Source organism: Mugil cephalus, chromosome 1, assembly GCF_022458985.1.
Source record: "Mugil cephalus isolate CIBA_MC_2020 chromosome 1, CIBA_Mcephalus_1.1, whole genome shotgun sequence".
NCBI classification, from domain to species: domain Eukaryota; kingdom Metazoa; phylum Chordata; class Actinopteri; order Mugiliformes; family Mugilidae; genus Mugil; species Mugil cephalus.
Genome location: NC_061770.1, coordinates 46,508,967 through 46,509,503, shown reverse-complemented (window position 1 = coordinate 46,509,503; position 537 = coordinate 46,508,967).

Sequence of the window (537 nt, the reverse complement as noted above, 5' to 3'; positions counted from 1 at the left end):
TGCAAGCAGCCACTTCTTTTAAATTAACAGTAATACTATCACAAAATGTGATGGCTTTGTTTTATGGCCTCCCTTCAGCAGTGCACGTATGAGCTTTACACTGTGGTTAACCACTCTGTTAACCACCAGTCGACAGCCATTCAGGACTCAAGAAGAATCCCTGAGGTAAATACTTTCTTTGTGTCACCACAGATGAGGGTGTTTGATGCCTTCCTGAAATGTGATGTTATACATGTTTCTCAAACTGATAAAGTCTTTACATGTTCCCTCCTCAAAACAGGTCTCGTACAGCTTACCTCCTCATGTACAGGAAAGGTACGTTTTAAAATGCACAGCATTGATTTCTGACCCTGTCTTTGGTTCTTTTAAGATTTTATATCCCAAACTTTACTTTCTCCTTCAATATGAAGTTGGTCAGGAGCTTAAAGCCAGATTTATGCTTCTGCATCAGATCTATGTCGATCTGTTCTTTTCTATTTTGTGGGATTTCAGTAAAAATAACTCGTGTCACAACTTCAACATGAGCTGCTCAGTTCC